Source organism: Pagrus pagrus (assembly GCF_965226575.1).
Source record: "Pagrus pagrus genome assembly, chromosome: 17".
NCBI classification, from domain to species: Eukaryota; Metazoa; Chordata; class Actinopteri; order Spariformes; family Sparidae; genus Pagrus; species Pagrus pagrus.
In genome coordinates this window covers 961,174-983,673 of record NC_140201.1, presented here as the reverse complement: position 1 = coordinate 983,673, position 22,500 = coordinate 961,174, and the positions used below count along the sequence as shown (strand labels likewise).

General features: G+C 47.0%; 1 protein-coding gene across 1 annotated transcript in view; it reads right to left on the bottom strand.

Annotated features, from left to right (window-relative positions):
- The window catches only part of LOC311272446 (semaphorin-6D-like), a 125,795-nt gene that overhangs the window by 91,073 nt on the left and 12,222 nt on the right, over positions 1 to 22,500 (bottom strand). Inside the window, exon 2 of the mRNA XM_084378855.1 lies at positions 11,262 to 11,405. The gene's annotated coding sequence lies outside the window, so the exon portion shown is untranslated. The remainder of the gene's footprint in view (positions 1 to 11,261; positions 11,406 to 22,500) is intronic.

The window sequence follows — 22,500 nt, the reverse complement described above, 5'->3', positions numbered from 1 at the left end:
CACACACACACACACACACACACACACACACAGCAGTAATCAGTCTTCTGGACTAATCAGGATTTTTTTTAATGAACACAATCTCTCACTCTGAAACACCAAAACACACTGATTGAATTAAAGCAGAGCTGAACTACAGCGGGGGGGGGGGGGGGGAGAGGAGGATGATGGGTGAGAGGGTGATGGGTGAGGAGGGTGATGGGAGAGGAGGATGATGGGTGAGAGGGTGATGGGTGAGGAGGGTGATGGTGAGGAGGGTGATGGGTGAGGAGGATGATGGGAGAGGAGGGTGATGGGAGAGGAGGGTGATGGGTGAGGAGGGTGATGGTGAGGAGGGTGATGGGTGAGGAGGGTGATGGGAGAGGAGGGTGATGGGAGAGGAGGGTGATGGGTGAGGAGGGTGATGGGAGAGGAGGGTGATGGGTGAGGAGGATGATGGGTGAGGAGGGTGATGGGAGAGGAGGATGATGGGTGAGAGGGTGATGGGTGAGGAGGGTGATGGTGAGGAGGGTGATGGGTGAGGAGGGTGATGGGTGAGGAGGGTGATGGGAGAGGAGGATGATGGGTGAGAGGGTGATGGTGAGGAGGGTGATGGGTGAGGAGGGTGATGGGAGAGGAGGGTGATGGGAGAGGAGGGTGATGGGTGAGGAGGGTGATGGGAGAGGAGGGTGATGGGTGAGGAGGATGATGGGTGAGGAGGGTGATGGGAGAGGAGGATGATGGGTGAGAGGGTGATGGGTGAGGAGGGTGATGGTGAGGAGGGTGATGGGTGAGGAGGGTGATGGGTGAGGAGGGTGATGGGAGAGGAGGGTGATGGGTGAGGAGGGTGATGGGAGAGGAGGATGATGGGTGAGAGGGTGATGGGTGAGGAGGGTGATGGTGAGGAGGGTGATGGGTGAGGAGGATGATGGGAGAGGAGGGTGATGGGAGAGGAGGGTGATGGGTGAGGAGGGTGATGGTGAGGAGGGTGATGGGTGAGGAGGGTGATGGGAGAGGAGGGTGATGGGAGAGGAGGGTGATGGGTGAGGAGGGTGATGGGAGAGGAGGGTGATGGGTGAGGAGGATGATGGGTGAGGAGGATGATGGGAGAGGAGGGTGATGGGTGAGGAGGATGATGGGTGAGGAGGGTGATGGGAGAGGAGGGTGATGGGTGAGGAGGGTGATGGGAGAGGAGGATGATGGGTGAGGAGGGTGATGGGTGAGGAGGATGATGGGTGAGGAGGATGATGGGTGAGGAGGGTGATGGGTGAGGAGGATGATGGGTGAGGAGGATGATGGGTGAGGAGAGGAAGCAGCAGCTGATTCACTCGTGGATTCAGTTTCATTGTGAAAGTAAAAAGGTCAAATCTGTCATCTGAGCGTCTCTGCTGCTGTCGCAGGTTTGATGCCTGGCTCAGAGGCACTGCGGCTGGTTCGACTGGTTCAGTAACATCAAGCTTCAAGTCGAAGAGGCAGAAAATAAGCCTCCGCTTGTTTCCTCTGAACATTACTGAGACTGTTTAACGTGAGTGACTGCTGCAGTTACAGTGAAGATAATCACTGTTTAAAGTAAAGTCTGTCTGTAACTTTCAACTCTGGAGGAGCGTTCAGCCGCTGTGATGTCACCAGGTGCTGTGATGTCACCAGGTGCTGTGATGTCACCAGGTGCTGTGATGTCACCAGGTGCTGTGATGTCACCAGGTGTGTATACGAACACCAGACCAGGTTTATTACGCGGCTGCCGTCCTGTTTCGATCTTCGCCTCGTTTGTTCGTCTCGTCTTCACTTTTTCTTGTGTTTTTTATCTTCTTGTGTTTTGCTGCTGCTACGTCTGATAAACACCTCGACATGGAAACTGTACGCATGATTATCAGTACTGAACATTAACTCTGGGCTGACTGAAGATGTGTCCTGGTCATCATGTCCAGAGACGCTCTGTGGGCCGCTGTCTGTGAGCTTCTCTACTTGGTGCTGTTGGTATTTGCATCTTCTCAGCTCAGCAACTTCCAAGCTTCTGATGCTGAACACAGCGAAGTGACGGACGCATGTCGATGGAGACGGTTCGAGTCTTAATGTGGCTTCACCTTCGTTTTCTCCTCAAACCTGTCTGACTTCATGTATCGCAGATCTCAGATATGAGCTCTGAGCAAAGTGTTTTTATAAGTGACTACATGTGAACAAAGATCTGACCTACATCCAAACAACCTGCAGAGAAGTGTCCAGACCGTGAGGAGACACCGAGGCCGAGGAGGCGTTTAAAGTCTCAATCGAGCCTCTTATTAGGAGCCAACTTGACAAAATGAGAACACTTTAACAGACCGGACCCTCCGGACTTCAGAGGCGGTGGAAGATCACCTTCAGGTAATGATCTCCGCTGCTCCTTCCTCCCTGATGATCGCTGAGCTCGTCTCAGTCTCACAGTCAGGACTTTCTCTCCGCTCAGGGTTTCTGGGGCAGACGAGAAACTGTGGCCCAAACACAATTTGGGACACGGCGAGGAAAAAAACAAATGAATAATACCTGCTGAAAGTGGGTCACCTGGAGGAGCAGCCGACCAATAGGAGGTCAGAACGACTCCGTGTCAGACTGAAGAGTGACAGAGGAGGTTCTGGTTCTGAGCGGCTCAGAAAAACCAGGACAGAGACGGGAAAGTTTCAGGGTGAAGGAGAGGACAAAGTGGGACAACACACACACACACACACACACACACACACACACACACACACACACAGGGAGAGACGAAGAAGCAGCTTTGGATTTGCTGGTTTTAAACCTGCAGCAGCTTTAGCTTCACCAAAGCATCCGAACAGAGGAGCAGCTGAACTCCCGGCAGCCGCTCAGCTGAGTCTCAGTTTCACCTCGGAAAAGATCATTTCTGTGAATTAATACAAATAAATACGTTATAGAAACGTCAGAGTCAAAATGCTGTCGGTGAAAGTTTGAATTCGTCACATTTCTCCTGACGGACGGTTGAACTGAGCAGCGGTTGTTGGAAACATTTGGGATAATTCAACATTTTCATAGAAACGTGACGGAGCTCATCTTTAATCAGCAGATGTTACGATCAGCGGCAGTTCTCAGGTTTAGTTGATCTGACGGTCACGTCCTCCTGTTGTTGCTGCTCAAACAATCAGTCGCTGTGGCCTCGATCCTCAGACTTCAAACGGCTGAAGGGGTTAATCTCCTCCTGTGTGTGTGTGTGTGTGTGTGTGTGTGTGTGTGTGTGTGTGTGTGTGTCCTTGAGCAGTTGGCGGGGGACGGGGGGGGGGGGCTGTTCGTCTGTCTTTGGATTAAATCCGATAAGATTCGACCTCCTCCGTCTTTATCCCTCAAACCCCCCAACACTGCTCATATATCACTGTGTGTGTGTGTGTGTGTGTGTGTGTGTGTGTGTGTGTGTGTGTGTGTGTGTGTGTGCGTGTGCGTGTGCGTGTGTGTGTGTGCTACTGTGTGAAGGTATGTCATTAATGCTAATGCTAACAACACGAGCACTGACTTGAATCTTATTCAGAGGTCTTCTCTACCTGCTGGTGTGTAACACACTGGTGTGTAACACACTGGTGTGTGTCTGCAGCTGTGTGTTCGCGGGTCACAACCGGCCAAAGCTTTGGTCCATTCAGTCCGAACACATCGTCTCTGGCTGATCCAGGTAACTCTGGAAGTTGAGCTGATTTGTCTTCACGCACCATCGAGCAGCTTTCATGGGAATGAAGGGATTTCCACCTCTGATGCTGTATCCAGATTTCCCTTGTTGGGTCCGTGACCCTGAACACATCACTAGCCCTTTCCACACACAGACTCCACATTATCACAGCAGCAGCAGCGGTTCACCAATTCTCCGCCGCTGTGCTGCGGATCCAAAAGAGGCGTGATGGTGCACGTCATGACGATGATGGTGCACGTCATGATGATGACGTCTGTGTGTTTCCCTCTTCTCTAACTGGACTTCTTCTCTCACTTTCATCTTGGATCTAAAATATTCTCCGGTGCCGACTGTGTACGGAGACGTGTGTGGATGTGGATGTGGAGTCGGAGCAGCGATGTGAAGGAAACGGATTTCACACAAAATGTGACAACAAGAGGAGACGGCGGCCGAGTCAGAGACGACCGCTCGAGACCGCTCCAACTGACAAGACGTCGGGACATTTTCCAGGCGCGTTTGTGGAGACAGAACCAGGTATTTTAATCCGAACCATCATGTTTTCTGACTCTCACCATGGGACTTCTCATGCCTAAACCTAACAGACCAGAATCATATCCACGGTTTGAAGAGACTCGCAGTGCCAACATTTATTCAAGCGGCCTGGTTGTCCCGAAGTGATATAACTGTTCAGACACGCTGCGACTTTCATCAGATCAGATTCTGTTGTTTACTCTTCACACAGTTCTGATGGAAACTCAGATGTGAGTCACTGCAGCCTGAAGTGAGACATCAAACACAGCAGCAGCTAAAAGACGAAGAAACAGAAAACTGAGACCAGTGTGCACACGGGTCGGACTCATCTGAAGACAAAGATCTCTGACTGGAGTCTGAACTCACTGTCACATCTCAATAAAGTCCAATATTAACTCCGGTCCAGTGTCTGGTTTCATGTTTTAATGACTCACTGGTTCAGGATGTCTCATGTCTTTGACCTGAGGATCACTGTGTCTCCGTGTCTTTGTTTTTTGGCTGCTGCAGAAATAAACCTGCAGTGTTTCACTGTGCAGCGGGTCGTCTCGGATCAGATAATCCCCCCTGTCCTTAATCCCTGACCTGGGAGAGGAGGGGAGACGAGGGGAGACGAGGGGAGAGGAGGGGAGACGGCAGACATCAGCCTCTTATCCGTCAAATGTTTGGGTCCAGCTGTCTCCACCTGAAGCCATCCACAAACAAACCAATGAAGAAGAATGACCCCAGCAAAGAACAACGTCCAAATATTTTCCCATGTTTTTGTGTATAAGTGACAAATGTGGGCGGCCATTTTTGGTTCTGGTCCAGTTCTGAGCGAGTCCGCTGCAGTGTAACATCACGTCCACTTAAACTGCTGGTTTTCACCACCAACACACTCAGATCATCATGACGACAGCGTGATGGGAAGGCAGAAAACAGCCACATGGCTCTTAACAAATCCACCAAACTCCATTCACAAAAACAGCAATTTTATCATCAAGAAGCGGCTACGTTCAAACCTGAACCTTTCCACTGCTCCAACAATCACCAACTGGTGATTTGTAGAAATGAACGTCCCGACACTGTTTAATTACTGTTTTTGTCAATGGAGTTTGGTGGATTTGGCGAGAGTGACAGCGGCTGTTACTGTTGCTTGTTTTTACACTGACGGACTGTTTGTGACGACATTATGGAGACGATCCCTGTCACTATCACAAAATGACACCAGACTCCATTTGAAAACCAGTAATTTTAGCAGATTATTCAAACTTGACAGGAAAATGAAATAAAACTCAGCAAAACCATCTTGGTCCAACAGTGACTAACTCCAGCTTGGTTGAAATAAACCTTTATTTGCAGAATGAGATGCTGCTCTTCGCTCGTCTCCCGATAATTTCACCTCTAACTCTGCAGGAGAAACCGGGTGTGTGTAGGGCCAGAATATCTTCACATCTAACGAGGTAAACTAAAGGTTTATTTCACCCAAACTAGAGTTAGTAATTATTTGAACAGTTTAAAAATGAATCAAGACCGTTTTGTTTAGCTCCATTTTGTTTCTGTGCGTTTCACGACACGGTGAAAATACTGTTTTTGTGGATGGAGTCTGGCCGATTTGATCAAACTGCAAGTGGAGCATTTAAAACAAGTCCAGCGGCTCACAGTTCACTCTCACGTCTGATAAATATTAAAGCTCATTTGCTGTTTGTTTTAATTTTTAAGAACTCAAACAGTTCTGATCATCTGACAATAAGCTGAGCACTAATCTGTCGCTGCAGAAGTATTCTGACTTCTGATTAATTCTCCTCTCTCCAGCTGACCCTCCTGGCTCCGACGCTGCCGACAGATAAAACCTTTTCCTGCCAGATTTTGGTTTTAATGACAGCTTTAAATCTCACTTCTCCTCCTGCCAAATAAAAACACTCCTCTGCACCCAAAACACCAAATGCTGCTTCAGCTTCACTTTCTTCATTTTGGACCGCTCTCCTCCTGCGGCGCTGCGGCAGGACGACGGAGGAACCGGCTGCCAAGCAGCACCTTCATCTGACGGGCCGAGAGTCAGCAAACACCCCGAAAATCACTGCTGAAGCTGCTTCACACCAACTCCTACGAGACGCGGCTTCATCTGAATCCTTTTAATATTCAGCTTTAAATCCAACAAATCATATAAAGTAGGACGACTCGTTTAACAGCTCTCGGTTCAGACAGCAGACGGTTTTCATTGTTCGATAACGTTTATTTTCATCACCGACCTGCAGACGACTTCACTACTTCTCCCACAAGAAGATCAATACTGTGTTTTCAGTTAAATGACACCTGGAGACACAAACCAACACCTGACCTGAGTCCACACACACACACACACACACACACACACACACACACACACACACACACACACACACACACACACACACACACACACACACACACACACACACACACACACACACACACACCCTGCAGTGAGACTATCGTACTGAAAAGATTTATTATAACGAGACGATGACTCTGCATCACATCCTGACGGGACGTTGCTCTTCACAGCTCGTTTGTCTTTAACACCAAAGAAGAAGAAGAAGAGCGACTATAACCACCACACACACATTCAGAAGTCTAATTACCCAGATACCATTGTGGCCAAAGAAATGAAAAGAAAACAATGAGACAGAAAGAGAGCAGTGTGATAAAACAGAGAGGAGGAGAAGAAGAAGAAGAAGAAGAAGAAGAAGAAGAAGAAGAAGAAGAAGAAGAAGAAGAAGAAGAAGAAGAAGAAGAAGAAGCCTCAGTGTCAGACGAGTTTCAGCAGGATGTGACCTGAATATCAAAAACACGTCTTCGTCTTCGTCTTCGTCTTCTTCTTCTTTGTCTGCTTAGTCTTCTTCTCTCTCTGTGAGACCCTCTTCACTTCCTGCTCGCAGCTCTTTGACTGACTGATGGCGACGATGTGATTGTCGGGTCACGTTGTTCTGAACACTCGGTCGTTTTGACCCTCACAGTTCTACTTTTCCACACAGGATCAGTTTTTCAGACTTTTTCCTTCACTTGAATTTACTGAACATTAAATGAAACGAGGTGAGTTTCTACATGAGATCTTAATTTACTTGTTTTAGTTTTAATGACTGATTTTGTTCTTCTGGACCTTCTAACACCATCAGCAGATGCAGTTTGCTGTCACGGTGCTACTTTTCTTTTATTGATACGATCTGTAACTTTAACGTCCTCTGAAGAAAACTGGACCGAGTCCGAGAGCTCCAGGTTGATACGTGAACGTTGAGCTCAGATGATTTTATCAAACTCAAAGTTTTTCACTCACACTTTTACTGTCGATCAATCAAATGCTAAAGTGACTGTTTTCAGATGTGAGCAGAAGAAGAAGAAATGTGAGAAGACAGAAGAAACAGAAACTGTCAGATTTTATATTTAAACTTGTTTGTTTCTCCTCATTCTGTATTTTCACAGAAGAGTTTGTTGTTCAGATGAATTTTCCTTCTGATTCGACACAGAACTGAACTTTGTGACACATCGTCTGAAGCTCTCGTCCAATCACATCCCTTCAGCCGACCTCCACTTCCTGCTCTCAAACCTCCCAATGAAAGACGCATCAGATCAAAGCTGCCGACTTCATTTCATTTGTGCCGCCGCGTCTCCGCCGTCACTCCGATAAAACGCTCGTAAACTGAGCCGACAAAGAGACGGCGACAGGAACAGAGACTCAGACGAGAGGAGAAGAAAGCGAGCGTGTGGCGAGGAGACACAAATCAAAGCTGCTCTCAGCGGGCGAGAGACGAGCTGAGGTAAAAATAGAAGACAGGTCGGCGTCGGGACGACGACACGCTGCTCCCGTCAGACTCTGTCCTCAAACTGAGACAGGAGACGCAGAGACGCAGCTTCATTATCAACAGGAAGTTAATCTGAGAGGAGACACGAAGACAGGTGGAGACACAAGGACAGGTGGAGACATGAAGACAGGAGGAGACATGAGGACAACCCATGCTGAATTAGCTGAGTCACTGTGAAACTGAAGAAAACTTAAAAACAGGATTTTTCTAAGGCAGGTTCTGAATGTAAGGAGCGTCTCTGCAGCTCGTCTGGTGTAATCCAAGACTCCAGAGGCTCTGAGGCCGCAGACTCATTTGTAAAGACGTTATTCACACCCTGGACGTGCGGTCCGGCTCAGACTGGGTCCATTGTGAAGATTCTGAGCCCTCAGGTGATCTGGGACAGGTGTACAGATCCAGACAAGGTGGAGCAGCTTTACGTTTCTGTGCTCCACCTGTGGAACAACCTGTCCTCACTTTCAAAGACAATCTGTGGCGTCTCATCTCTGAACCAGCCTCGGTCTCAGGTGACATAACACACCTGTATTATCACCTGTCACCTGTTCTCACAGAGAGCGACAGGAAGAATCACCTGGTGACGAGTCACACGACCCGTTCTGTTAATGAGCCCGTTAATCAGCTCATTAAGGTTCTGATTAGTAAAAACTCCCACATGAACAGAACCGTCACATCAGAGAGACTCCACGTCTTCATCAGCGTCTTCATCAGCGTCTTCATCCACGTCTTCATCAACGTCTTCATCAACGTCTTCATCAGCGTCTTCATCAGCGTCTTCATCAACGTCTTCATCAGCGTCTTCATCAGCGTCTTCATCACGTCTTCATCAGCGTCTTCATCAACGTCTTCATCAGCGTCTTCATCACGTCTTCATCAGCGTCTTCATCAACGTCTTCATCAACGTCTTCATCAGCGTCTTCATCAGCGTCTTCATCACGTCTTCATCAGCGTCTTCATCAACGTCTTCATCAGCGTCTTCATCACGTCTTCATCAGCGTCTTCATCAACGTCTTCATCAACGTCTTCATCAACGTCTTCATCAGCGTCTTCATCAACGTCTTCATCAGCGTCTTCATCAGCATCTTCATCAACGTCTTCATCCACGTCTTCATCAGCGTCTTCATCAGCGTCTTCATCCACGTCTTCATCAGCGTCTTCATCGGCGTCTTTATCAGCGTCTTCATCAGCGTCTTCATCAGCGTCTTCATCAACGTCTTCATCAACGTCTTCATCAACGTCTTCATCGGCGTCTTCATCAGCGTCTTCATCAGCGTCTTCATCAGCGTCTTCATCAGCGTGTTCAGCTGTTGCCTCGTTAACATACACACTGATGACGTCACCACATTTAAATTCAGACTGCTTCATTTGAACACTGAACGGCCTTTAAAGGAACATACCGCTGTTTCTCTGAGGGCAGCTACAGCTGAGTCTGATGCCAGTATTAGAAATGCTGTAACACGCCGGAGATCAATTCTTCTTCTCTGCTCTATAAGCCCACACAGGAAGTTGTGCCGCGCTGCACCTGGACACTACTGTTTTTAGAGCAGCGAAGAAGAGTTGATTCCAGGTGAGTCAGACGGAGCAACATGTTACTCCACCACCAGCAAACAGCCAGAGTCCAGCAGGCGGCAGGTTGAGTTCCCAGTTTCAACACCAGCAAACCTATGAAGTGTTTGAAGACGCATCACGAGAGCGAGCGCGAGGACACTGCTCCCCCCAAACTTCATGAGACGGTGAGGGGACGTTTCTACTGACATCTGGACCTCCGACGTGTCTTTGTCTCTCGAAGTGCTGCAAGCAAACGACTTCTTCGAATTATTTATTTCTAGATGTGTTGAAGTAATCACAGCCTTCATAGTTTCCTTCTTCAGGTGAAGCTGAGAACTCAATTCAATAAATATGAATAATTCAAAATAAAATAATTCAATCGTCAGAGTTTCATGGTAAAATTAGCAGGTGTGTTTCTGACAGCAGAGAACTGTCAACACTGTAACAGACGCCGAGAGTTCAAACTGAGACGGTTCACAGTGTAACGTCCCTGTGAACCTGAGAGAAACATCAAAGATCTTCGTCCGTCCCGTCAGAAGCCTCAGACAGCGAGACGTGCTCATTAAATATTCGTTATGTCATTAATCGTTTCATCGTTTGTGTTTAAGAAGACGAGTCGTACGATCAGCTGACAGATTATTATCTGTGTGAACATCAGAGGTGAGATCTGCATTAATGTCACAGCTGTGTGTGTGTGTGTGTGTGTGTGTGTGTGTGTGTATGTGTGTGTGTGTGTGTGTGTGTGTGTGTGTGCGTGCGTGCGTGTGTGTGTTCATGTGTGTTTTCAAGTTCAAGCAGGTCTTTAACCTCCTGTGTCCTCGTGGGATCCCTGCATCGCCTCGAGGCATGCTGGGTAAACTCCTACACACACACACACACACACACACACACACACACACACACACACACACTCTCTCTCTCTAACAAACCACAAACACACACTCAAACCCTGAAGCGAGCATTTATTCAGATCCATCAGTGTTTACTCATTAATTTCTCACTGCAATTCATCATGTCACACACACACACACACACACACACACACACACACACACACACACACACACACACACACACACACACACACACACAGTAAGTTGTTTAATCTCATTATAAACTAGCGTCCGGACGTGTCTCTCTTCCTGGGAACAGACTATTTCCTGGACTCTCTCAGGAACACAATGAAACAAATAAAGATAAAAATGTTTCTTTATTATTTTCACCTGTCGCTCGTTTTTTCTACCAGAACTTCTATTGAAGTATAAATAATGGGTTTTCTGCTCGTGCTGATACTGAACACAGGAAACAAACTGAATTAACATCCAATTAAATCCAGTTTGTTTCACAGCTCGTTGTTGATGACGGTCAGCAGCTCCAGGCTGCAGCAGCTTTAATTCACAGATGTGACGAACAGACAGAAGCAACTTCAATATTTCCCTTTTTTCTAACTATCAACTTAAAAGTGTTTCATGATGGATGTTGTGAAACCTAAAAACACTTCATGTCTTCATTCAAATAATGTTTAAAAGCTGCACAAACACACGAGAACAAACCGTGTGCATGATCCAGGACGATCTAATCACTGTTAACGACGAACATCCTGATGAAAAGAGTTCAATATTCAATATTTAAAGGTTCAATTCTGTGAATGGGTTTGATGAAGAGAAGAGAGAAGAAGAGAAATAAAGTCGAGAGCGAGGCAGATGTTTGTCCTGATGAAAACAACAGACAAAGTGAGTCTTTACCTTGAATTGAGGATCGTCCAATCACCAGCAGCTTCACAGGAGAGCCAATCAGTGAGGGAGGAATGTCCAAATCCAGGAGGAGAAGAGAAGAAGAAGTCCAGAGTCCAAATGTTCTGGTCCTGAGTAACTCCTGGGATTATAAATCTGATGAGACAGAAAGAGGAAGAAGAGAAGAAGAAGAGTGAGAGAGCAGCCGGGCTCTGCTTTCCTCTGCATCCAGGTGCATTGTGGGACGTTTTTTTCCCTGAGAACTGGGACACACACAGATCAGACTACAGCAGACTGGGAGATCAGGTTTACACACACACACACACACACACACACACACACACACACACACACACACACACACACACACACACACACACACACACACACACACACACACACACACACCTGTCCCTTTGATAACCTCTGGGTTGAATATAAACTGTATTTGCATTAAATTTGCATTTTAACATTTGAAAACTTTGGAGACGAACGAAAACATTTTCCACCACGAGACGAGTGAAGAACCAATCAGAACCAATCAGAACCGACCGCATCATCAGTCCAAACCTGCAGATCTGATGTCTCTTCTGTCAGCTGTTTTAATATTCTCAGTATATTCAGGATATTATATAATCGGCTCAAACGTTTAGTCCATCAGTCGATCAGCAGCGGCGGGTCATCAGGACCGGACAGACGTTCCAACATGTGACCCGGCGTTAACTAACGAGGTACAGGCCCTGAGACTGTAGCAGCCCCAAGTGCACATCTTTACATCTTCATGTCACGTTGTGAGATTATGAATATTAAAATACGTCCTCGTGTTGATCACCTGACACTAATGTTCAGTTCTGACTGACGAGGTCGAGGTGAACTTCTCTCCACAACAGAACCACGTGACCTCTTACATCACGTCTCAAACTCCAGTCTGAGACGAAGCCTCTCGGGCTTCACAGCAGATCTCTGCAGTGTCTCTGGATGAAGTTGTGATCCGTTCACAGAAGTCGAGCGCAGCCTGAATATTTCTGACAGCGGTTGTGTTTCCACTCGGCCCGTCAGTCAGAGATCAGCCCGGCTCAGAAGATTCACTGTGAAATGGACGGAGGAGCTGCGCTGACTGTGTGGACGTCTCTGTATTCCTGCCGCCTCTGAACGCCACTTTGAAGTCCAGAACATGTAGAAGAGCAGAAAATCATCCAGAGAGCGAAGAATCAAACAACACGTCACTCAGAGGATTCAGGCCCGAAGCTCCGACGGCTCAAAGTTTCAACTCGGTCTGAAGTTAAAGAGCGAAAACTGAGCGGCTGCAGAGTGAAAGAACGAGACGACCTGGAGGAGAGCGAGGTGAAGGAAGCGGTCACCATGAGCAGAGGCCTCTCCAACATTTCACTGCTTTCACACAGCTTGCATTATGTTACACTCTCCTTCTTTTTTTGTTGACGCAACCCAGAGATCTGTTCCACGTCTCGGCTCTAATTAGCTGCTTAATTAGAAAACGAGAGCGTCTCTGTTTGTTTTACTGCAGAACGTCTCGGCTCGCAGCGCTTTGACTCGTCTGAGGTGAAGAGACGACTCGTCTGAGGAGGATTCATCATTATTTCTGTTTGTGACTCAGTCAGAAAACTCACAAGAGTACTGACGCTCATCAGAGAGACAAACTAAGTACTGTGAGTTCAGCTCAGCGGTGAGCCGGACCCACCATCAGAACCTGAACCTTAACTGGACACTTGTTTCACAGACAGGGAGGAGGAGGAGGAGGAGGAGGAGAAGACGTCTCCATCCGTCATCGTGGCGACTAAAACAGGTTTTTAGTCCAACCCATGAAGTTCTCCCGCTGGTCCTGATCCGACTGCGACTCTGATCCGATCCAGTTTGTTCAGTTGGTCATTAATGAACTTTTGCAGCAGCAGTAAATAAAACAACAGACCTCAGCGGAGAGTCTGATGCTGCTGCCGCTCCATTACTCCCTCTGATCTGCTGCATACTGATTCATTCTGAATCACAGCTGACACGCAGCGCAGCTCCACACGCCATTACCCAGCAGCCCCTGCAGCGCGGCGCTGACACGTCGACTCACAGAGCGAACGGGGTCGCCTCATTAACCGCTTCATGTTTCCACGCTGAAATTCACACTGCAGAGCGAACGAGACCAAATCTATTTGTCTCCATTAACATGCTGCACACACACACACACACACACACACACACACACACACACACACACACACACACACACACACACACACACACACACACACACACACACACACACACACACACACACACACAGAAAGCTTCCTGTTGACTTTCTGATTGGTTGGAGGCGTCTGAACTGTGAGGAGAAACTTCACGCTGAGTCTCTCTCCTGTGCTCGTTTCTCATTGGCTGCTGAGAGGAAACAGAGATAATCTGCAGCAGGAAGCGACGGAGGACGGAGGTGATGTCACGTCGCTGACTTCACATGGAAACACATCGTTAGCTGCAGCTCCTGAAGAGCAACAGGCCGAAGCTAACGATATTTTCATTATCAGGTATTTCCTGGAATAATCGACAGCCCAGAGATCCTCAGCTCTCTGTGAGGAGCAGGAGCAGAAACATTCATATGAGAAGCTGGAATCAGAGATGTGGATGTTTTTAATCGATTATCCAGTCGTTAGTGACAATGATTGATCGAGAAGTTGTTTCAGCTCCACTGCAGAAGCTCGTAAACGTATACGAGGGTCACGATCAGAACAACTTCAGTGTTTCACACTCCAGCTCACTCAGTCTGTACGAGCAGCGACGATTCAAACACTTTTCAACCGAAACCAACGAAGACCAGACTCTAAATCATCACATCCAAAACTAGAGCGGCTCACAGACTCACTCACCGGCACCTGAACACACCTGGTGGACCGACCGGCCAACAAACCAGCGAGGCGACAACACGACCCTCCTCTGACCTCAGAGGTCGCAGGTTCGTTGGGTAACGCCTCAAATTACAAGTCAAAGAGAACAAACTGAAGAAGCTCAGTGCTGAGTTGTGTTAGTGTGAATCTCTGGTGATGTGAGAGAGAAACAAGTGAAAAGTATTTTGTCGTCTCCGACCACTGGACCTGGTGCTGAAGCACAAACTCCTTCAGTTCAGTTTGTCAGAGACAGAGACGTATGCTGCGGGTCTGTCACCAGCTGATCATGTTAACTTTGACTGTTTCTTTTCCATTAACAGGAGACTTTTAGTTTTCATGAAGAATCAGATAATGTTGAAAAATCAATGTTTACATTTGAATTCTAGCATTTCTAACTCTGCACACCTGAACACTGCAGACTGTGTGAGCTGCTCCGTGTGAAGACTGAGAGACGCTTTAGACCAAATTATGAATCAACTCATCAGAAAAATGTAAACATTACTCTGTATGATCACAATTCACCCATGAGCCCACATGCCTGAGTTATCCTGGTTCTGTTCGGTGTGCAGGAGGTCCGACACCATCAGCAGAACCTCTCTAATGAGAACATGTCACACAGAGACAGCTCTGGATCCATAACGTCACTTCATTACTTAAAGTTAAGAGAAAGAAACCTTAGCTGTGCCACAACATCATGAAACCTTCAGCAGGATGGAGGACAGCGGCGGAGCAGCCGAGCGGTCCAGACTGAACCGAACTCTACTTCAGCAGAACTCCGGCGGCTCGATGAGGCGACAAAGAGCAGAACACAGAATGAAGAGCGGCCGTCATTATGTGTGTAAATGAAGCTATTATCTGACATGGTCCAGATAACTCACTCAGCCTGCTGCCACACTCCTCCAGGCCTCCTGAGGCGGCGGCGCCCAGAGGGCAGCGAGTGGGCCGGGCCGTCAGACAGAAAACCTCGTATCAGTCACATCGTGGCCGAGAGCTGTGAGAGGGAGCGTCGCTCCGCTGCAGCTGTCAGAGGAAATAAAACAGAGGAGAGTCTGGAGCCTCTGGGTGGCGACGAGGACAGCTGAGTTATGGGTGACGGCGGTCGGCAGGTTCCAGCAAATGAGCCGAGAACATCTTCAGAGGCGAGTTCAGACGGAGAGCGAGGAAGCTGAGCAGCCAGGGAGAAAATGAAAGAACGGAGAGACGAGAGGGCGACAGAGGAGAATAATAAGAGAGATACGAGTGTGTGTGTGTGTGTGTGTGTGTGTGTGTGTGTGTGTGTGTGTGTGTGTGTGTGTGTGTGTGTGTGTGTGACACCCACTCTCATATTCCTGCTTCATGCAAACGCCGGTGGAAGCAGATTTGACTGGTATTTGGTTGTCGGCGTGCGGCGGGGGAAATCAGTTCTGCTCGACCTTCGTGTTTGTTCTGGAGAGAGAAGACGTCCTGCTTTACATCCCAACATGCTGCTGCTGCAGATCAGACGTGTGGACGGACCGAGGGCCGACGACCCCGCGCTCATCAAACAATATGTTTAATTCAAGTTTGAAATAGATTTTATTCAAGAGAGACGAGGTAAAAAAACAACTGATTAAAGCAGAGGGAGGACGAGCGCCCTCAGGAACTCTTATCTCCACACTTTCTTGACAAACAGCAGACTTTCAGTTGGTGCTCAGCGTCAGCCGGCACCGAGCTGCTCCACCCGAGACATGTTTACCGCTGGTCTCATCAGGATCATCAGGACACAAAGTTCCTGCAGTTTAAACTACTTTGAAAGCAGCTCTCCTTTAGATGACGTGCATGAAATCAGTCCTATGTTGTTTCATTTCACAGCTTCAGTGTTCGTCGTCTCCAACATCCTGAGATTCTTCTGACTAGTTCTTCTTGTTTGCAACATGTGACATGACACCGAGTCACCGCTGTTTATTCCTCCAGAGCTCCAGCAGCCGTCTGCTGACTACTGCTAACAGATTATCTGTCATGTCTGTCCCTCCCCTCCCGTCTGTACAGATGACCTACCTGTCACTCGAAGAGGCCACACCCCTAATTATGCAAAACTTTAAACCTTCATATAATTTACAGCCGTGTGAATATATAAAAGTTTGAGTCTTTGTTATCGTCCTCCTTCATATATCACACACATAGAAATGTATTCCCATACGGTTCCTCCTGTTTGTTTAATGGAAGTACAACAGGAACCGATCCATGCAGAACTCCACGTTCTGGTTCCGTCAGACTGGATCTGATCCTGCTCTCGGTCCTGCTTCACGCTCACGCTCTCTGCAGCCTCCGTTCCTTCGCCCGTCTGCGGGTTAATAAGTGTAAATCTGCTGCAGGAAACTGTCAGACGTGTCACCTCATGCAGATTCACTGTGGCTGTTAAACCCTCAGCGGGTTAACACGCTCTGCACGCTCACAACACGCTCCACAGGCTGCAGCTTTACATCTGACGGCTGACCTTCAGCTCCTACCTCACAGCTCTGTCTCACACACACACACACACACACACACACACACACACACACACACACACACACACACACACACTCACACACACACACACACACACACACACACACACACACACACACACACACACACATGAAGTGTGTGTGTGTGTGTGTGTGTGTGTGTGTGTGTGAGTGTGTGGAGATGATGCAGCTGAATGAGGAGCATCACGTGACGCGCTGCCAGCAGCTACGTGTGATAATTAAGTGTTAATGAATGTGTAAATGTGTCCGTCAGACTGTGACGCTGGAGCAGCTCGTTGTCTGCACGTTCATTCAGAGCTCGTCTGTTTTACATCCTTTAACGTGGACAAACTGTTAGCATGCCAGCTAACCGGCAGCAGCGGACCAGAGACAGGCCGCAGCTGTAAGTGACACTGAGCTACACTTCAAGTACAAACAGCCACCTAACAAAGATGGAGACTGGAGGTAGTTAGCTTAGCTTAGCATAAAGACTGGAAGTGGGGGGAAACAGCTAGCCTAGCTCTGTCCAAAGTACAAACATACACCTGCCAACACCTCTGAGGCGAACACATAAACACAGTGTGAAGTCAGAGGTTCATTAAGAAACTGGACTCAGGGTCGGCTGATGTCGTCTGTCAGAGCTCTCCACTGCATCTCATGGGCTTCATCAGCAAATACATCTCCAGCATGTAGGTCATGTGATGACGCTGCCAGCCCTCCTGATGTTCCCAGGAGCTTCCTGTATTTGTGTTCTGTGTATAATCTACTGTTCTGTGTATAATCTACTGTTCTGTGTAGAATCTACTGTTCTGTGTATAATATACTGTTCTGTGTATAATCTACTGTTCTGTGTATAATATACTGTTCTGTGTATAATATACTGTTCTGTGTATAATCTACTGTACTGTGTATAATCTACTGTTCTGTGTTCTGTGTATAATCTACTGTTCTGTGTATAATCTACTGTTCTGTGTATAATATACTGTTCTGTGTATAATCTACTGTTCTGTGTATAATATACTGTTCTGTGTAGAATCTACTGTTCTGTGTATAATATACTGTTCTGTGTATAATCTACTGTTCTGTGTATAATCTACTGTTCTGTGTATAATCTACTGTTCTGTGTATAATATACTGTTCTGTGTATAATATACTGTTCTGTGTATAATCTACTGTACTGTGTATAATCTACTGTTCTGTGTTCTGTGTATAATCTACTGTTCTGTGTATAATCTACTGTTCTGTGTATAATATACTGTTCTGTGTATAATCTACTGTTCTGTGTATAATATACTGTTCTGTGTAGAATCTACTGTTCTGTGTATAATATACTGTTCTGTGTATAATCTACTGTTCTGTGTATAATATACTGTTCTGTGTATAATCTACTGTTCTGTGTATAATATACTGTTCTGTGTAGAATCTACTGTTCTGTGTATAATATACTGTTCTGTGTATAATCTACTGTTCTGTGTATAATCTACTGTTCTGTGTATAATATACTGTTCTGTGTATAATCTACTGTTCTGTGTATAATATACTGTTCTGTGTATAATCTACTGTTCTGTGTATAATATACTGTTCTGTGTATAATCTACTGTACTGTGTATAATCTACTGTTCTGTGTTCTGTGTATAATCTACTGTTCTGTGTATAATCTACTGTTCTGTGTATAATCTACTGTACTGTGTACTTTTCTCACTACATGTCAGAGCTTCGGAGGCTACAAGAGCTGTGATTGGTCAGTTTGGGCTGTTTGTGTTTCAGTGTAGTGTAACAGTGAATACGGTCACTATAGATTAACAAGTGACACGTCCATTTAATGCCGTCACATCTGACCCTCCCTTCAAAACTTCACTTCACAAACAGGAAGTGTGAACATGAAAATGTTACTCGCTCCGTCTCTCACTGTTTGAGGACACGGTCCAGGAGACTCGCTGTAAAGTGCCAGAAACGAGTTGATGCTGAATCAAAACTCTGACTGGGTCGAAAGCTCCAGAACAAGCGAGAATTTGGACCCAGAGTTCACATTATTCTGTCCACCTGTGGTGCTCAAACATCAGGAAGAGGCGAACACCTCCAACATGGCCGACAGCGCTGCAGCCAACAACAAACAGGACGAACTGCAATAAATTCAGATTGTTTTAATCTGGGTTTAATATTTGTTGTTTTTTCACCTGTTTGAATGTGACATCACATAATTATCTGCATTTTGTTCATAATGAGTCAACAAACAGCTTTAATGATAATGAGTTCAGTCATTAACCCGAACACACGCTTTCTGTTTCCAGCAGGACAAAAAGGTAAATCTGCTGCTAATAACTCAGGAGATTAGAGCTGAACGGCTAATCCACACATTGTTCTGGATTCAATGAGTGTGTGTGTGTGTGAGAGTGTGTGTGTGTGTGTGTGTGTGTGTGTGTGTGTGTGTGTGTGTGTGTGTGTGTGTTGTCTAGAGTGGATAAAGTGTGTTTAGATGACTGAATAAAAGTCTTCAAGTTAAAACTGGTAAAAATACAAAAAAAACAAAAAAGAGGAGCCAACAAACACACACACACAGACACACACACACACACACACACACACACACACACACAGAAACAAACACACACACAGTTTGAGTGTGAAATGCGCTGCAGCCGCTCTGCACATGTTTGGCAGCGAGTTGATCCTGGTAGCTTGGAGGTCAGCCAACACACACACACACACACAGACACACACACACACACACACACACACACACACACACACACACACACACACACACACACACACACACACACACACACACACACACAGGGTCAGTGTGTGTGTTACGCTCAGACACTGGAGCAGCAGCACATGTCGAAACAAACACAGGTGGCGTCGAGCGGCTGACGAGAAGCAGAGCGCCGTCGCGGCGTCACGCACACACATTCTTCACATTGCTCGTGTTGGAGATAACGCTGAGGTTCCTCCACAGTCACGTCTGAACGTCTTCATCTGCTGCGCTCTGTTACCAGGACGTGCGAGCGCTCAGCTGTGACCTGCAGGTAACGATCCTGCGGCCTCACGGGACGCCATGTCGGACGTGAGCGGCAGATTAACATGGCCGCCGCCACCGCTTCCGCCTGATCAGAAGAAACAGAAGCTGCTGACGAAGCTGAAGAAACAGGACGAATACTAAAACTACTGAGAGCGAAGAGACGACTGCAGACCGAGATAAACATCTAACACAAGATGTGGCCACAAGTATGTGGACGCTGGGCCAGTGATCAGCTGTTAGTAGAGAAAAAGACAACGAGGTGAACAAATCTTATCGTGTGTTATTAACATGATACCAACACTTTTTAAAATCAGAGAGGACAGATGTGATCAGGTCCAACCTCCACAGTCTGAATCTAAAGAGATGTTCTGATGGATCCGTCTGCTCTCCTGCCGGCTGCACAGGAGCTGAGTGATGTCATCCAGATGTTCAGCTCCATGTTTCATCTTTACTCTGCTGTTATTGGATTAACCTGCACGCAAACATGCTGACCGACGAGTTCAAGAAAAGACGAGTCAGTCCGACATTATGTTATTTCAAAGTGATGATTCAAGGCTTCGTCTCCTGCGGTTCCAGTTCATTTCAGCTCTAAACTCGTCCTCAGTCTGTTGTCACTTGATTAAAACTCTTGTTTCTCTGCAGTCACATTAACTTGTGCAGACTCTCCGCAGCAGAGACTCAGTTTCAGTGATACACTGACACAAAGCCTGCAGCTGCACAGAAACAAAGGAAGTGTGAAGCTGTCAGGAGCAGACTGTTTCTGCTGTCAGAGCGCCGCCGCCGCCGCCGCCGCCGCCGCCGCCGCCGCCGCCGCCGGACGGACCCGCCGCTGCATGTAAAGGTCAGACTGATGAAATGACAGAGAGCTGCAGGACACGTGTCTGATGGAAACACAGCAGCAGAGCGAGGTCGACCACACACAGTCATCCATCTTCATCTGAGACACCGTTTACCAGAAACCTCAGTGACACCAGGGGAGAGAGGGGGGGGGGCTGTGAAGCAGAACCAGAACAAGAAGAAGAAAGTGAGGATGGATGTCTGTGTGTGTGTGTGTGTGTGTGTGTGTGTGTGTGTGTCTGTGTGTGTGTGTGTGTCTGTGTGTGTGTGTGTGTGTCTGTGTGTGTGTGTGTGTGTGTGTGTGTGAGCAGACAGGCAGAACATGAAAACACACAGATTCACAAGAGTCGACCTGCACAGAGACACAACACACAACCTTCAGCCAATCAGCTCTCAGCGCTCCTGAAGAGAAACCATCACTCAGGAAGCGTCATCATCACGGACAGCTCAGTCAACATGACGACGGCCATTTTGTTTGTTCCATTTCCTGTTGAGTCTCTTTAACGAGTCAAAAGTCTCCAAACACACAAACATCCAACCACCGATCCAGTCACCAACAGCACCAGACTCCCTCAGGAAATGTGGTGATTTTAAGAGTTGTTGAGTTGGAGACACTTTATAAACTGTGTGAAACTCTGTCTCTGACTCATTCTGACTGATTTGTTCCTTCTTGTAAATTCAGCAAATGTTCTCCATGAACTTCTTTCTGTCTTTGAGCAGAAACATGGAGTCTGTTTGTCAGTGATGGACGGGTCTGTTTCATATCGAGCAGGAAGTGACATCACATCACAGGTGGTCACTAATCAATTATATTTCAACATGTAGTTAATGAGGTAAATCATAATAAAGGCTTTGAGTTTCAAAGATACGGACGATATTTCACCCCAGAACAAACTGTTGGACATCTCCTGCCTCACACCTGCAGTCTGGATAAAACATCTGATGCAGTTCAACATGTTGTAGAGAAGAGAGGAACAAGAGCGAACCGATCCTGATGAGTCCTGCAGCGTAACCGGACAGAAACACAGGAGGAGATTCAGAGGGAGATGTTGGCAGCTGATCTTGAACAGGACCACAGCAGAGATGTTGATAACATTTAAATGCATCTTAAAAGCTTTTTTTATGTCGTTAAAGGTCAGATGATCCGTCATGTTAATATGTAAAACAACAGCAATTGAAAAGGCACTTGAATCATGAAGGTTTCAGGCGTCTGCAGGTGGATTTTTATAGAAATGTAAAGAAATCAACATCCGTCTGCAGGAAGGAAGAAATCTAGAGATCAGCAGGAAAGTAAACAACTTTAACTGATGAAGTAAAGCTCGAAAAAGTTCATTCAGTCCAGGAGATTCAATCCAATAACGCTGCATAGACGCTCAGTTTACTGATCGATAACCTGATACAAAGTGATCCATCAGAGCCTTCTATGAACCCTCTCCTGTTTGTTGGAGGACGAGCTGACAGAATAAGAAATAAAGTAAAAATTGTACTATTGTGTCAAACTTTCAGCATCAACATTCACACCGAGGCTGTGAATGTTCACACGCGACGCCCACCGTCCTCACAGCGTCTCCAGCTCCACAGCAGGAAGTCCACCAGCTGTCCTCACACACGCAGAAATATGGTTCAACTGTCGGCCGGTCGGGAAAACTACCCGTCCTCCACGCTCGGAGTTAGTTGGTGTAAAAACCAGTGTGAGGTCGGTTCAGGTCGTCTTCACTCACAGACACGTGCGCTGTCAGCACGGCGTCGGATTCAAGCCGCTAACATCTCTTACTTTTAGTTTAAAGCCACAAAATGTAACCTTCAGGAGAGATTCTGCAGCTGGAGCCCGAACCAGCCCAGAACATCTGGATCTGACTTCTGACAACATGTCGCTTCAAAAAACTGCAGAATAGTTAAAAGTGTCGACAGCTTCACTTCTATAAATAAGGAAAAGGAATAAATATACAATATCCTGTTGTTGTGGCCTGAGGGGACGTCTCCTCGCAGCTCGGACCGGACCAGGTGACTGGACGACCTCACACTTTATTTTA